General features: G+C 39.1%; 2 long non-coding RNA genes and 1 pseudogene across 2 annotated transcripts; all 3 read left to right on the top strand.

Annotated features, from left to right (window-relative positions):
• The first annotated feature begins 1,062 nt into the window (after window positions 1–1,062).
• LOC145225357 (uncharacterized) lies at window positions 1,063–2,542 on the top strand. Its single transcript, XR_013859870.1, has 2 exons — window positions 1,063–2,093; window positions 2,237–2,542. It is a non-coding gene; the product is annotated as an uncharacterized LOC145225357 (long non-coding RNA).
• Window positions 2,543–3,300: 758 nt separating this feature from the next.
• Window positions 3,301–5,055, top strand: LOC145223748 (zinc finger MYM-type protein 6 pseudogene; annotated as a pseudogene).
• Window positions 5,056–5,842: 787 nt separating this feature from the next.
• On the top strand, window positions 5,843–15,608 carry LOC145224569 (uncharacterized). The gene is made up of 3 exons (XR_013859692.1): window positions 5,843–5,894; window positions 14,820–14,948; window positions 15,404–15,608. It is a non-coding gene; the product is annotated as an uncharacterized LOC145224569 (long non-coding RNA).
• The last annotated feature ends 75 nt before the right edge of the window (window positions 15,609–15,683 follow it).

The raw sequence follows: 15,683 nt of genomic DNA, 5'->3' as shown, positions 1-15,683 counted from the left end.
CAAAACGTAGGTAATTTAACTGTTTTTGTGGCTTCTGTCATATTGCAAAAATAACGTTTTTGCTCCCTTGTGGTTACCAATATCAAACACCAGAGATCTAAAGTTAAGAACTGTTACTTTTTCTGCCTGTTTTCCGTAGTTCCATTGTTATTTAAATTATTGATTTTTTTTTATCCCGCTGATCTTCGTTACATTATTCTGTGTTCTACTTCCACACAAGGTCAAAGTCTGCTGTATTTTCGTTGCGCATTACTTCGTGCTTTAGTGCTATCAATCCATTAGTAATAAGCAAAACAATTGAATCAACAAACGCCGAACTATATATGTGTTAACACTGGCACAGGACCGACAACCGCATGCGTACGTTGGAAGAAAATAGAACATGCTCTATTACCTCGAATTCGACCCAGCCCATATTAAAAAGGAAATGAGCTCATTACAAATCTCTGTCAAAAACAGCAGCAGTGCACAACTTAAAGGCCAAGTACAGAATATAACACATTCACAATTGAACAACGTTATAAACCCGATTCATAAGGAAATAACATCAGACAGGCGGTGGCGCTACTGAGCACATCGGACCAGGTCGCTTGCCTTTGGATATTACACGTTGTCTGGTGCTTGTGTTAATTTAGAGTTTTGCAGTATCTAATACGCCAGCGCTTCCCAACCAGTGGGCCGCGTCGTTCGTTTTGGTGGGCCTCGAAGCTTTTCAAACTATTACCATACCCATGTAGAAGTTTAAAAAATACACAGTTCGTGATAGTGTACTTTCAAGTTCTCAAAAATATGACACTACTCATACTCACTGTGAAAGTCGTATTTCACGTTATACAAAGCTTATTGTTACACAATCAACTGCAATTATCGCGTCACAACTGAACTTGCAATAGTTGTAAAATCTCAATGCGGGAACTCGCTTTGTTGGCTTTATTTAGTCTTAGTGTCGCAACAAAATGGATAGTTTTTTAAAGCGAAAAAGCGAGGAAGGGGAAGAAAATAAAAAAGTGTCCCGGAAAGTTGTAGTTAGAAAATATGATCCAGAATACATCAAGTATGGTTTCATCATAGTATACTAACATGGTAGTCCAGCTCCTCTTTTCCTCTCGTTTCTTTTATTATCCTGCGCATTTCGGTTACGCATGAATAACACTGCACGTCGCCTGAAGTTTTGTATGAGGTACATGGTAAACAGCTAGTTTTGAAAAGCCGCTGGCGACAAATCTGTGTCTGTTTTAAAGTTTTTTAGTTATTGGGTTTATTGTTTAATGTATGTAGAGCTATTAAAACGTTTTTAGCTTTCAATTGTATGAACTCTTTAAAGTATATTTTTAAAAACTTATAGACAGGCATCTTTTTTGTAAGAATTGCTTTAAAATTGCGGCAATGAACCGAATTGGCGAGGCAAGGTTTTTCAGCATGTTACTACACTAGCCAACATGTCCTATGTTTATCATCATGTGCGCTGATGAGACCTTACAAGTCAAAACAGTGAGCAGTATTTGCAGCTTACTTATCATCTATCTATTGGCTTATTAATCATATTGTCATCACTTTGGTTCCCCAGCAGTTGCTTAGGCATTAAAAATCAGTTTTTTTTCTGTGGTTTATACCCATTTGTGGTATTGAACAGATTTGGTGAGGAATTAATGTTCTGCCTGTTACTTCCAACAAACTGGAGGGCCATCAGATGGCTACACTAACCAATATGGCATATGTCTTTTAATCAGCTGCACTGATGAGACCTTATAGGTCGAAACAGTGTGCACTGTTTACTTCTACAGCTTCTGTTTTCAAAATCCTATAATTAGTAAATCACTTGGCTTTATACTGCACTCGGATACGATTTTCATAGTAGCCTACTGTTAGCTATAACATTATTATTAAAAAGCTAACATAAAGTAGTTTCATATTTTGTAATTTGAAAAAAGAAGCACATTTGTGCAGAAAGTACAGGCACTTTTGACAGTCATTTTGATTTATTTTTCAGAGCTCCTCTTTTAGACCTTTGGAACATTTTAGAAAAGAGCTTTTTGGCAAACGTGAACGACAAAACATGAATAAATAAATCCACGAATATTAAAACCTATTGGGTACTTTCTCTTTATCATATCAACTTTCAGAATATCACATGTCCTATTTTGGAAACTTTCATAATGAGGATCATAGAAAACTTTTGCAATACACAAAAAAAGTCTAGCTTGTTGGTTGGCTAAAAAACTTTCTCTCATTTCAGGTACACACTTTGAGAAAGTTGAAGTAACTCTAATGAAGGATAAGTGAGACTTCCAGGCCCTTGCTCCATAAAAGAAACCAGCTGGCCCTGCGATTGCATGGTGGACAACTTGCTAACAATTTTACTTACTTTTGCAAAATTGTTTTTTGTCTTGAACAAAACATCACCTTCCAAATACTTTAAACTCCATGTTACTTATCACAGTATTTGACTGTTTTTCTGCACCACTTTATTAGTTGTTTATGATGTCTAGAAATTGTTTTTGTACCTTGATTTTTTTTCAAATAAACTTTTTGCTTCACATCACTCTTTTGCATGGTTTCTCATCTAATCAGTTCTTTTAGGAAAAATCTACCTCTTGTTGACAGTTTAAAATGAGTAACTTTGGAAAAAATATGGTCTTCGTTTAAGCTTGACTTTCCGTCTGTCCGGATCGAGTTCCTGGTCGGGGTCAAAGTCGTTAAACATCAGTTTATTAAAAATGCAGTCAGTTTGGAAAAGTTCCATTTTCACCAGACTTTAGTTTGATCCGTAACAAGCTTTATTCACCCTTGAATATGTTAGGTAAAACCACGCTAAAATCACTTCAACGCGGTTAAAGAAGGACTAAACGGCAAAAAAACTCAGTAAATTCCCTCCAACAGCATAATTCCAACCAAACGTAGTAATATTACACATGGTAGATGCATACAACCGACCACACACGCACAGTTTTGTCATTTTCCTGCTCTTAAGGCACCCAACTCAATGCAAGCATCCGACAAGCGTGCAGAGTTAATCAAGCGTGACGGTAACAATAGCTGGACTACCATGTTAGTATACTATGGTTTCATAAGAACAGGAAGTGAATCTGAGGCAAAAGCACAATGTGTTGAGTGCGCAAAGATTTTTTTTCAAAGGCACTAAGACCACCAAAGCTCAAAAGGCACTTGGACACACACCATCCGCACAGAGCAGCGAAGTGCAAGCAATATTTTGAGAGAAAAGGAGACGGTTTGCAGTCACAGCAGCGAGTCATGACTTTATTTAGCACGCAATCAAAGTCAGCATTGAAGGCTAGTTATATGGTGGCTGCTCGTGTTGATCGCTGCAAGAAGCCATTTACTATTGCAGAGGAATTAATTCTTCCTAGTGCTATTGATATGTGCCGAGAAGTAATGGGAATATCTGCTGCATCTAAACTTGAGTCGATTCCACTGTCCAGCAACACTATAACGAGACGAATTAATGAAATGAGTGCTGACATAGAATGTCAGCTGTTGGAAAGGATTAAGTCTAGTCCATATTATTCCACACAGTTGGATGAAGCCACTGATGTTTCCAACAAAGCTTTGTTACTTGTATTTGTACGGTACTGTGCTGATGGTAATATTGATGACGACCTATTATTTAGCCAAGAACTTCCTACTCGAACAACTGCTGATGAGGTATTTCGTTGCCTTGACACCCACTTTGCTAACAATTCTGTTGATTGGAGGAACTGTGTAGGTGTGTGCACAGATGGCGCTGCATCAATAACTGGGGTACATCATGGCGTTGAAAAACAAATCCAAGAGAGAGCGGGACAAGCCAAATGGACTCACTGCTTTTTACATAGAGAAAACCTGGCTACAAGGCAGATGTCGCCCGAATTACATGGTGTCATGCATTTAGCTGTAAAGACTGTGAACTACATTAAGAAGAATGCGCTGCACTCGAGACGTTTTGCTGCATTGTGCGACAGGCTTGATTCAGAACACTTACAGCTCATGTACCATAGTGAGGTTAGGTGGCTTTCGAAGGGTCGTATCTTAATCGTCTTTTTGAACTGAAACTTGAAGTGCACATATTTCTCCAGGATCAGCGTTCACCTCTGGCTGAACATTACATTAACAATTACTTTTGTGCAAAACTGGCCTACCTTTCCGATATGTTTGACCAGTTGAATCAGCTCAACGTGTCAATGCAAGGTAGACACAGCTCAATATTTTTAGTTGCCGATAAAATAGAGGGGTTTAAGAAAAATACAAGTCTCTGGAAAAGAAGAGTGGAAGATGAACGGCTTGATATGTTTCCACTGCTTAGTGAAAACCTCGAATCTATCCCCCATGTAGACGTCTCTAAAATCATAATTCATCATTTGGCGCAACTATCGAAAAAAATTGACCACTACTTTCCAGAGGATCCACGTCCTGGAAACCTATGGATTCGGAATCCCTTTGCTGTTAATTCTGCATCGGAGGATGTCGCTCTGTCCGTAGAACTTGAAAATAAACTAATTGAATTGTCCGAAGATAGTGCTTTCAAGTTTCAATATCAAAAAGTAGATCTTCCTTCTTTTTGGATGATGACAATCAAAGAATATCCTTCCTTGTCAGAGCGTGCGGTTAAATTTCTTTTGCCATTCACCACCACATATCTTTGTGAGTCAGGTTTTTCAACTGTAACTATACCGAAATCGAAGACACGAAACAGTCTTAAAACTGACACACTAAATGCTGCGTTGTGTGTGGGCTTGTCTCCTATTAAACCCCGACTTGATCTCATAATATCAAAGTCAATTGTTTCTAACTGCTACGATTATATATGTTTCGCTCTCATCCTAATGATATTCATTTTGAATAGAAATTTTTACACCTATTCAAATAGCTTTGATGTTTTGCAATAAACATTGCCTAATATAGGACTTTATTATAGGATTTATTCACGAATTACAAAACCATGGTAATTGTGCATGATTATTGCTATAGAACTTGCCCATTGTCTTTCACACAGAACCAACAAGCCACCAACAGCACATTCAGTTGCTGGTTAACGTGGAGCAGTCAGCATTGGAGTAGCCAGGGAGGAGCCAAAGGGGCCATGGCCCCACCCAAATTTTGTTCGGTGTGATTTGGTATCTCTTCCTGACTAAATTATCATCAAAAGGAATATACAAATTGACAAAATTGACCATTGAAAGCCGAACTCTAGATATATTTATATTTGTGGACAATTGCTACAAGTAAATAAATCATTTGGTGATCTCTTCGAACTCCAGTTTGAAAAATCAAGGGTAAAACACACCCTAGCATAAAAAAACCGTTTTGGACAACAAATCATTTGGCCCCTTCCAAAATTTTCGGTTGCCTACGCCATTGGAAGTCAGATGCATTTTTCCTCGACCTTGTTCGAAAGCAAACTGCATGGATTTAAACAAGAATAAAGCTGGAACAAAAGTTTAAGCAACATGCTGAGAGTGTTTCTGTAACTGCAAGTAAGTATAACTTGTCATCTTGCAAATATATTCTCGATACTGTGTGTTTGTTAAGAAGTGACCATCTATGAAAAGCAATCAAATTTTAACGTACTACACAGTACAAGTATTCACACCAACGCAATATTAACTCCTGAGCGTTTTAAAAGGTAATTACTGCTTTTTGTTATAGGCTAATTGACACAACATTGTTGTTTTATCAGGTATTTCACATCTTGCAATCAACGTGTTAGGCCTAGAGGAAAAGAGTTTTTAAATCACCGCCAAGAGGGAAAAAAGGGCTTTGCTGAGCAACCACTTGTGACGCGATAATCAAAATGGCGGTTTGCAGTTTGCTATAAATGTGGCTGCAAGAGCTTGATGTCGATAAAAGAAGCGCGAACTTGGTTGAGTAAAGTAGTCGTTCAAAAGACAAGATGCAAAGTAAGTTGTTTTAACTCTGTACTTGTATGTGCTGTGGGCAATTTAATAGATTGTTCGCATCGAATGCTGATTCCTGATTCAAGTTTGAGGTATTTAACATTGCTGCAGAGGTCGTCATAAGATAATCAGCAGTGGTTGAACGTTGTTGGCCTAACCACAGCACATACGAGTTACACAAAACTTTATATCAATGTTTGTGTTAGTAAACTGGGCTTTATTTATTTTATATTAACAAGTTTTGTGCTGAAATATTTTTCACAACTGTTCAAATTGTTTCCCATTACGACCGTGGGTAAAGCAGAACCAGTTTTAACACACAAAGACTACAAGGTATTCATTTGGGAATTTTTGTTTACTGTATTTGAATATTTCTTATTTGTGTTCAAACCCATTTCTGTGCAATTTTGGTAATTTGTTTACATGTGTGATTTAAATTTGCGCGTTTGACGTTTCCAGCAACATTACTTTTTTGTAATCACTTTCAAACCAGTGATAACTGTGAGTGCAAAATTGTGGTAAAAGCCCAGGACTTACTGATACAAACACGGCAATAAAACGCACAAAATCGCACAGTTTAGCATTACAAGAGTGCATGGGTGCTGACAACTTTTAGGACGCCGCTTGTAAATGAGATTTATTTTACACTCCAAATCCTAAAAATTCTTTATAGTTTCTTAATATAGTTATAGTTTCAGAAATATAGTTTTAAGCAGTTTTCCAAGTAATTTGCAATATTATTTAGACGTAAACATTTTGCTGAACACTGTAATTGTTACGTAATGGCGTATTTAGTTTAATGAACATCGTGGATATTTGTTAATGTGACAAATTGTTTACATTTATCATCAGTTCAAATTGTCAAACCGCTTATTGCCGCCGCAGTTTTTCCTGTAGCACACATTGTCTTTTGCGCCCTGTCGTTGCATTGCCTTGTTGCGTGGCATTCTATTTGGTTTTCTATTCTACAGATGCGTGCCAGGCGCGCTGTATTGATGAAACAATCGTGTACCCGAGATTGTCGTGAACGCGACAATTTTTTTTGCTAAAACACCTTTTGCATTAGCTCAACACATTACATTTGCATGGCATAATGTCAAAGTTTGCCAGTGCTTTTCTCAAATGACTTTTTTTTGCTTAGGCCAGGGGTCTCAGACTCAAAAGTTGTCCTGGGCCAAATTTGAACTACCTAGAAGCCGCGGGCTATATGCGATCTTAGATGTTAAAATTTTCTTAAAGACCTTGATACTGCAAGCTACACCAATAATAGAAATATATGTGGTTACATTACTGTGGAATTAACACTCCACGCCAGATGTTTCCAACCTAGATAGTTCATTAGTCCCTTAGTGGTTAACTGAGTTATTTTTTTGACCTTCAAGCGCTTTTGGCTTTACAATCTTACTTGCGTGTTCATCAATGCTTTATATTTCATATCAAGCAACATTGAAAACAATTGTTTGCGCATAATTTCTTATCTTAGTTTTGTCTGTGATGTCACAAACCAATCTTAGATCATTGTTACGCGTAACCAAGTGATAATATTTAGGTAAAATGTAGTGGTAGTAGTAAAGCTTTAGAGGTAAAAGTTAAAATTACTTTTAACAGCTTAAGCTGTTTAATTGGTTTTAGCATTTAATTTATCTTCGATCGCGGAAAACTGCGAAACGCCTGTTGTATATAAAATGGTTTGGAAACCACTGGCCTATGGGCATCTGAAAAAGTCAATGCGACCTACATAAGTATCACTAAAATGTTGGTTGGCCTTCATCAAATTAAACGTTCCTTATCCCTAAGCAAAACTAAAAAAATGTATCCAAGAAACTTAACGAATTTTTAACTTTACGCTTTTTATGATCAGACTTCACCATAATAATAATAATGCATCACAAAGGTTAAATTTGGTATTCTTAACTCACGAGTGATCCAAGGTTGTTAATGTTTCATTAATTTTGAACTGTGAAACACTTGGAGGGTGATAAAAAAACAAAAAAACTCTTTTTTTTACAAGATATTAATATACATTTTCATTTGCTAATAACGCCACGGGACACGGAAAAATTGCCTCGCGGACCGCGTGTTGCAGACCCCTGGCTTAGGCGTTGGTAAGATAATGTCTGTTTTTGGCTAAATTATGCATTTTGTTATGCTGGTCGCTGTAATACAACGTTAAGTATCGCCAAGATACTGTGTTCGCTGATGTTGTCAATGATAACATTCGTCTCATACTTGCATCACAGCTTTTTTTGCTGGAATAAACAGAATTCGATCAGAATTATAAACAAATCTGATGTTCCATGTTGGCTATTTGAAAACCGAGATCGCAACGAAGTTTCTTTCACGTCTCCACGACATCTCATCTCACTAGCATTCTTGCTGCTTTGCGTGAAATATGAGTTAAACACTTAAAATACCCTTGTCATTTCATGTAAACATTTATTGACACGCAACAGACATTCCCCCTGAATAATTGTTGTCAACAGGTGCCTCACATTGCGTTTTCGATTATGTTAGGTTATATCGTTACCAAAAAAGTTACCATATAAATTCACCGAACTTTGTTCTGATTTGCGGTAATCCAAAGTGTTTGACATGTTTTGTTGCAGTTCGTTTAACGTGCGTTTCTGTTCTGTTTAATATATGTCCAAATCCTTAGAGCTCAGTCACGCCGCATAGATGGATTGCTCCGCTTGGTAATTTCCACTCTGCAACCGTTTGTTGCTGAACATAGCGGCTGGAAGATATCGTTTACAAACGCGAAAATATTTTCTCTATTTCAGTTGCGAAACCTTAGTTTCATAGTTCAGTGGTAATCTCCACATACTTAACAGAACGGTTTGTAGTTTTGTTTGCGAAACTGTTTTGGGTGTTAAAATCGTTTTAAAGCGTTTGTCACAGTTTACTGGACATTTAATGCAACACAGCAATTGTTTTGGTCTAATATTATATTTAAAGCTGAACAAATATGTTCAATCTACTTGTGCCACAGTATTTTACTATATTCGATATCCGTGCCGAATATAAGCTCAAATACCTTATGTTCTTTCAGGGGTTGTAGCTGTGACAACAAACAAATATACCAACAAAAGATATGTCAGTTTTAAAACGTCACAACATTACTGTAAGATGTATTTTAAGCATTAATTTAATACGCAGTGCATGAAAAACAATAAACCCCATCAACGCTTAAGCATTTGTGCACTTTAATGAGTCCGTTTGTAATCTGCAGATCTTAAATCTAAACTCATAACTTAATACAGTCGTGGTTATACTTTTATGCTATTTTGCCACCAAAACCTTAAAGCCCAACCGAACCCGAAAGTTTGTACTTTAATATTACGTTTTGTAACTGCTTAACACACTGATTTTTTTTATTTTAAACGGGTGTTTTTCCGTTCAATTGTTTATGAAGTTTATCCTTTCGGTTATCCATTAAGTTGCGGGCTAACATTTGAAACCTGCAAATCTTTTCCACAGTCTGTTGCCCATCAAAGTAGCCGTAAACCTGTTGTCTCGGCGCGAATGCAAGCTGTTTTCAACCTGAAAATACCAAACATAGTTTTTTTATCGGAAACTAGACATTCTTCGTTGTTAGTTTGTGCATGCATTTAAGAGTCGAATATGTATTTGTTTTGTGTCTCTATGTTGGCAACTGTAGGCCCACTGTCCAGTCAAACAAGTAAAAATCCTCATTCATTTTGAATTTAAATACTTACTAAAATTTTCATGTTTTCAACGATGAAACAAAGGGCACTTGACATAATATTAACATGCGGAATAAGTTTGTTATCATGAAAATATTTGCTTAGTATAAGAACTGTGTATTTGACCCCAAACCCAACCTCAGTTCTAAACCCAAATTTGCATTATGTCCCTTGATGGGGTTTCAATAAACTGTAACCTTAGTTTATTGCTCTTTGCTAGCACTTACTTTGCACATTTAATCACTTTATTGATATGTTACCAGCCTATCATTTCAGAAATTATGTTTGATTATGGGATGTATTACAATTATATTAAAGTTTTGACATGGCATATATATGTTGCACAACACAGCGAATCAAACTTTCATTTGTTTGTCTAAAAACATTGCAGACATCGTATAAAGTTTTATTTTAAGTTAAATTTTTATTTGTTTTGTCATAGAACTGGTCTGCGTTTATTTGCGTATTTGGGTTTTGGTAACACCCTCTTTTTATAGCTCAGTAAAGTCCGACGCTAACCCGTCGCAAAACATTCCAGGATTAGTTATATTCCGCTTTGCACTTTTCCCCTCAGCACTTTTTATGGTCTGTTGCCGACCTAAGCATCCGTAAACCCCGGCTTAGAACACATTCGAAATATTACTTAAGCTGCAGACCTAACCACTCGCAAAACTTTTCAGTGATGTTTATTTCCCCTTAATATTTTTCCATTCACAATTTATACATTGCTTGTATTGTATGTTTTGCACTGATATTTTTGGACACTTTATGTCAGGGGTGTCCAACCTTTTCGGCCAAAGGGCCATATGTGGTTTACGAATGATTGCGCGGGCTACTTGAGTGTTACTGCTAATTTGGAATCTTAGAAATAGCTGTCTTATAATTTCTAATTAAAATCCTCACACCGAAATGTGTGTTATCCTCGTTTACAGTTATAACAACCATATACAACCAATTAAACAAAATGCCAATTAAAAAATTTAACATTGCTAATTTTTATCACAAAGCAATGACCTAAACAATTTCAGGTTATAGTTATAATTCCAAACATATCGTAACTTCACAACAATCACATTTTAAAATGCCCAAAATGCCGCAAATTTTTTGTTGATTTGTTTGTTTTTCGCCGAACGAAATTCGTTATTAATAACTAAGCAAATTAACATGTTACAGTAAAAATGTGACATGTGTTTTTGTTATGTGCGCGCTTTACAGTTCGGCTCTGAACTGCATTTATCAGTTGCTGCCACGTTTACAGTATTAAGACAGTTAATACCAGCACACAAAATCCGTCCGGTAAAACACATTCGTATTCTACAAGGTACAACCACGACTACACGTGCCTAACCCTGCCACGTCGAGTTTCGCCGCTTGTCACATGAAACACTGGGGGCGCCGCCTGTGACGTGATAATGATGTAACATTTTTATGACGTATTTAGCGCTCAACAATAAAACCTGATCTTTCATCTCCATTTCTTCGGCGGTATTAGACTGGTTGAGGCGACGTGCGCTATATTTGAACAAGTCAATCGAATGACGCGAGAGCCACAACACTGCACATAAATAGACAACACGAGACAATAAAGAAAAAGGTTCGCTTTGCGTCCTATGCATGTAGAGAATTACAAGGTCGCTAGATTACCCCCTCCAGAAGCGAACTTAACGAAATCGTACAGGCGGACGAATAACTCGACCAGTGCGTGTTTGGACGATTTGGCGCTACAAGTTACTGGGTGGTCCGGGTGGCGAAGTCGTATGCCCAGGTGGTCTTCCACGGCGGGGAACTTCAAGCATGTGAATAGGCTGTGTCTCGTCCAGGTACGCTGGCTTCAGGCGATCGATTAAAATTGTCTCGTTACGTCCACCTATATCCAATGTGAACGTTTTGTGGACCGTTGTATGGCTGCGATAGAGGTGGGCGATGCTTGTCAATTCGGACAAAAACATAATCACTCGTGCGAAGTGTTGTGGGAACATGTGTCTTTACTTCATTGTGTCGGGACATCGGCGGCGGGACTAGATGTCGGAATGATTCGTGCAGCGCTGGAGGTATTTGCTGTGGACACGTCGGTTTGTTTACAAAAAATGCTCAGGAACGGACAGAGTTGAACCATAAACCCACTTGCCTTCGCAAGCCGTGCCACACGAATTTTGAGGCCATTAGTTTCTTAGTGATTCTAATGGATGGATTTCACTGTCCGTGTATTACGTCGAAAACTTTCCGCTGCCATGACGCCGGCACTATTGGACGGGGCTTGCTTTGAGAAGTGTCACATAAGAGCTTTGTGCCAGATCGTCGGACTTCAATGTCTTCAAGCTTGAGGTTAGTTACCGCTGTGCGATAGGCTTGAACCTCTGGGACAAGTTGAGCCTTCGCGAGAGCAACGTAATCCATATCTAACGGAAAATGAACTACATTAACTACTCCACGTGAAAAAGTGTTTGCCACACAATTTCGATTGCCGACTACATGGCGCACATCCGTGGTAAATTCCGAAATGGCGGTCAGATGTCGCTGCTGACGAGCAGACCATGGAGAGGATACTTTAGAAAACGCAAATGTCAGTGGCTTGTGATCGGTATAAACCACAAACGGACGACCTTCTAGAAAATATCGAAAATGACGTACCGATAGAAAAAACGCAAGCATCTCTCTGTCAAATGCACTGTATTTTGTTTCCGGTAGACGAAACCGCTTACTAAAAAATTCCAGTGGACGCCACTTGCCTTCAATGAGTTGCTGCAAAACAGCGCCAGCAGAATGCTCCGATGCGTCTGTAGTGAGAGCAGTTGGAGCCTGAGGTAACGGGTGGTGCAGCATAGTTGCTTCAGCTAAAGCCTGCTTGGCGTTTTCAAAAGCTGAATTCAAAGAGGTATTCCAAAAGAGCCATTTCGGTTTTCCTGCAAATGCTGAGTATATAGGGGACATGATTTTTGCTGATTCAGGAATAAAGCGATGGTAAAAATTAATCATACCCGCGAACTGCTGCAGACCTTTGATGGTTGTTGGGCGTGGGAACTCTTGGATAGCTTTTACTTTATCCGGAAGTGGTTTTACCCCCTGTTTTGATACCCTATGTCCCAAAAAATTAATTTCTGATACGCCAAATTTGCATTTGCCCACGTTAATAACTGAACCATGAATAGTAAGCTGTTCGAAAAGTTGCCTCAGGTGCGTAAGGTGCTCAGCAACCGATGTACTGGCCACGAGGATATCATCCAAATATACGAAAACGAAATCCAAGGTTGACAGACAGTGTCCATTAGTCGCTGGAAAGCTTGAGCCGAATTTTTGAGGCCGAATGGCATACGGAGAAATTCAAACAGTCCGAAGGAAGTTACAACCGCCGTTTTTGCAATGTCTGCTGGTGCCATGGGAACTTGGTGATACCCACGCACTAGGTCGATCTTTGAAAAAACGTTGAGCCCCGCTAAACGAGCGGAAACATTCTGAACATGAGGAATCGCGTATCGATCGGGCAGTGTAGCTGCGTTCAAGCGTCGATAATCACCACATGGTCTCCAGTCTCACGAAGCTTTCGGGACCATGTGCTTTGGAGATGACCACGGGCTGGAGGATCGTCGTATAATTCCAAGTTTTAACATATGGTCAAACTCCTTCTCAGCAATCGCCAGTTTCTCAGGAGGCAATCTCCTAGCCTTGGAATGTACAGGTGGGCCACTGGTGATGATGAAGTGCTCCACACTGTGTGGGGGAAAGTTGTAATTTGCGGAAATTTGCCCAATAGACGGGTGTACTCAGAGACACTGCTAGCTAGTGCGTTTAACTGTGGTGCTGATTGTTCCATTTTGCCGATAGCATTGCTAAAAAACGTCTTGGCGTTGACAAGGCGTCTGTGTTTGATGTCTACCAAAAACGCGTGTGCCCGCAGGAAATCCGCTCCCAGCAAAGGCTTCGAGACATCAGCGAGAATATACGGCCATTTAAATTTTCCCGAAGGCAGATCCAATGAAACACAGCGCTCCATAGGTGCGGATCTCGCATCCTTGGGAAGCAAGTAATGTTTGGCCTAAAGGATTCATGCGGGGTTCGCGTCCCGACGGAGGAAAAACACTGACCTCAGCGCCAGTATCGACAAGAAAACTGTGACCAGAAGTGCGGTCAAACACGTGGAAAAGGCTGTTTGCTGTACCGGCCAACGCAGCAGCCAGCGCCAGTCGGCTTCCTCGTTTCCTGCTTGCCAAGAACATGGAGGGCGGCAAGTTCTAGCTTTCATACCAAATCGATCATGGTAAAAACACATTCCGCTTCCATCTGGCTTTTTAGGTTTGTTTTGCCGCATTCGTGGCTTAAGATTAAAACCAACAGCGTTCTCAGAATCATAGCGTCCGGCACGCAGCAAAACATCAGCTGTCCGAGCCATAGCTCGATAGTCCGTAAATTTCTGGGTGGCAAGTCCCGTTCTTACATATGTTGGCATCGGTTGCAGAAACAGTTCTTCGAACAAAAAACACTCTTTCTGTTCATCCAATAAAATTAGCATGTCATCCATCAACGCTGATGGCATTTTGTCGCCTAAAAGAGGCATCTGAAGTAGGCATTGTGGTCTTTGCGACTTTGTCAAAGTAAACATGGAGAGCAAACGTTCTTTAAGACCTACATACTTGTTGTCTTCCGGCGGATTGTCAAAAGGTCAATTAACCGACCTGCCGTGTCCTGATCCAACGCCGACAGAACGTAATAGTATTTCGTAATGTCCGCAGTGATATTTCTTAAAGCAAATTGTGCCTCTGCTTGTTGAAACCATAATTTAGGCTGAGTTGGCCAAAAGGTTGGTAACTTTAAGGCAACTGCGTTTTGAGATTCTGTGCTCATGTTATCACGCCGGTGGTCACCAATGAGGCGACCTACACTTTATTTAAACAAGTCGATAGAATGACGCGAGAGCCACAACACCACACATAAAAAGACAACACTAGACAATAAAGAAAAAGGTTCGTTTCGCGTCCTATGCATGTAGGATATTACAGGGCGCTACATGGTCAAATAAGCGGCAAGTTTTGTGTTTAATGTATTTAAAATGTTGAATTTCAAACACAAACTTCATTCGGTGGAATTTTGGTTTTTGGTGTAACTTGCTTAAAAGGCAACCTGTCTGAAACTACTTTGTTTTGTCATAATATATATGGCTTTCACTATATAGCTTTTATATTCCATAAATTGGCAGTGGAGCGTCACGAACAATATTTTCTTTGTGCAGAAGCAATATTGACTTGATCGATTTTGAAACTAATGTTTGCTCTGGTGTGACACCTGGCGGCACACGACTGTGAGATGAGACACAAGCCGAAAGCGAAGCACTCGAATGTAGACGCACTGTGTTGATGAGGTACTGATTTTAATAGTTAAACTTATTTGCAGTTCCATAACAGATCTTTACAAGATATGCTTTATTGCAAGTTAACACATAGCACTAACTCAAATTTTCAATTTAGAATTTTTTATGCTTCGGCGCCAAAGATAAGACGTTTTTGTTTTTATGTTTTACTACTGTGCGTTTAACAGTTGGCAGGCACAAGTTGGCGTTTCTTCTTTGCCTGCTAGCGTACGAGTTGCGATAATTGTAACGGCAAAAGAGCGCTTACTAAACACCTTCTATCTGGGTCGGAACAACATAGCGTTTTGATATTTGGTCGCTAGGTGCAGATTCTGAAAAAAAATCTGTTTAATGTTTTTGTAGTTTCAACTAACTCGCATTGCCTAAAGCTAAAACCAATGTTCGGATGTGAATAAAGTATTGTTACCAGCCATATTTCAAAGACTTTTCTTTTTTTGTTCATCCAGCAAATACAAACAAGTCATCCGACGTTTTCGACGTCTTATACGGGGTAAACTGTTCACCTATTGCAGTTATAAGAACGAGTGTGTTAGGTAGCTGACGTTACCTTGAAGAAGACGTCCCGTATAGAACGTCGAAACGTTTTGGGTTTTGGGCATAAGATTGAATTGTCTTGGATACTGATTTTGCTTCGTATAGAATGACATCACCAAAAATGTCAGGTTGGTTTCCATGTACTGTATGCGGCTGTTCTTAAAGTCACTGCTTCTGTTTGTGCGATTAAAC

This window comes from Phallusia mammillata, chromosome 4, assembly GCF_965637545.1.
Source record: "Phallusia mammillata chromosome 4, kaPhaMamm4.hap1.1, whole genome shotgun sequence".
Taxonomy (NCBI): domain Eukaryota; kingdom Metazoa; phylum Chordata; class Ascidiacea; order Phlebobranchia; family Ascidiidae; genus Phallusia; species Phallusia mammillata.
Note: the sequence above shows the minus strand (reverse complement) of the source record. Positions and strands in the feature narration are given on the sequence as shown.